Genomic DNA, 1,676 nt, shown 5'->3' with positions numbered 1-1,676 from the left:
CAATCCTGTCTCCTAAGAGACCCAATTATTGTTTCAATGGGTCTTTCCCTCTGTCTTTCCCTCTGTTCTTTTCTCTATTCTAACTACTCTGATAAATAAGACTAATTATTGATAGTGATAAATGTGTATAGGATCACCACAATCTGAAAATACTCATTAATTTTCATTAATATTATGATAACCACATATTCTAGAGTTGACTTTAATACATATATTTTTTCTTATCAAATATAATCTGTTATGAATCAATAAGTATATACATGCTAATGACATTAAAGTCAGCAATATACCTTTATATTATGTAGTTTAGTGTAAATATGTTAAATTTTAATCATATTATATATGCATACATATATACGCATTCACATTGTATATTTTAATGATTTTTAAACCAGTGGTATATCTTTATATTAAGTAGTTCTCAGTCAATACACATACTGATTCTTTACTACACATGCTAGTTGTTTTTCTCTCTTCTCAAACACATTAAAAATTGAAAATCCAATTATATTTCAATATGGTAGCCATTAGCCACATCTTGGCTATTTAAATTTAACTTTGAATTAATTAGAATTAAATAAAAGAATCCAGTGTGTCAGTTGCAATAGTCACATTCTAAGTACTCCAAAGCCACATGTGGCCAGTGGCTACCATTTTGGACAGGACACACAGAGAACATTTTCTGTCATTTCCACAGAAATTTCTATTTGGGCAGTGCTGACCTAGAAGACTCAATAGCTAAGTCCATTTTTAGAACGTCCTGCCATTTCTCTTAAGATTATCATCTTCAGAAGTGTTCCGTGCGTGCAAGTGCTGCGAATCACGTGGGTCCCTGGCGCATTTCGGGTTCCGGGGACTGCAGCCGGAGTTCAAGCCTAAACAGTTGGAAGGGACCATGGCCAACTGTGCGCGTACCTTCACTGCGATCAAACCAGATGGGGTCCAGCGGGGTCTTGTCGGAGAGATTATCAAGCGTTTTGAGCAGAAAGGATTCCGCCTTGTTGGTCTGAAATTCATGCAAGCTTCTGAAGACCTTCTCAAGGAACACTACATTGACCTGAAGGACCGTCCGTTCTTTGCCGGCCTGGTGAAATACATGCACTCAGGGCTGGTAGTTGCCATGGTCTGGGAGGGGCTGAATGTGGTGAAGACAGGCCGAGTCATGCTCGGGGAGACCAACCCTGCGGACTCCAAGCCTGGGACCATCCGTGGAGACTTCTGCATACAAGTTGGCAGGAACATTATACATGGCAGTGATTCCGTGGAGAGTGCAGAGAAGGAGATCGGCTTGTGGTTTCACCCTGAGGAACTGGTAGATTATCATGAGCTGTGCTCAAGACTGGTCTATGAATGACAGGAGAGCAGGCCACAATGTCTTTTTCATAATCCATTGCTCCTCCCTTTTGCCCATGGGCAGATGACCAGGCTCTAGGGAAATCTAGTTTATTTAAGGAACTTCATCATTATTTGGGAAGGAAGCTCTTGGAGCTGTGAGTTGTTCCCTGTACATAATTACCATCCCCCTACCCACTCTGATTCAAATGCTTTCTCTCCCCCCTAAAAAAGAAAAAAAAAAAAAGATTATACATCTTCTTGGCTACTTTCTTTTTTATGGCAAACCCTTAGGCATTATTTATTTTTCTACTACCACTTTGTAACACTACTGACAATATTTT

At 39.5% G+C, this 1,676-nt stretch overlaps 1 pseudogene across 1 annotated transcript; it reads left to right on the top strand.

Moving 5' to 3' along the window:
* The first annotated feature begins 799 nt into the window (after nucleotides 1-799).
* Nucleotides 800-1,475, top strand: LOC108513378 (nucleoside diphosphate kinase A pseudogene; annotated as a pseudogene). The gene has a single exon (XR_001880876.1). The product of XR_001880876.1 is annotated as a nucleoside diphosphate kinase A pseudogene (transcript).
* The last annotated feature ends 201 nt before the right edge of the window (nucleotides 1,476-1,676 follow it).

Source organism: Rhinopithecus bieti, unplaced genomic scaffold, assembly GCF_001698545.2.
Source record: "Rhinopithecus bieti isolate Rb0 unplaced genomic scaffold, ASM169854v2 scaffold_32092, whole genome shotgun sequence".
In the NCBI taxonomy this organism is placed as follows: domain Eukaryota; kingdom Metazoa; phylum Chordata; class Mammalia; order Primates; family Cercopithecidae; genus Rhinopithecus; species Rhinopithecus bieti.
This window is presented reverse-complemented; position numbering and strand designations above follow the sequence as displayed.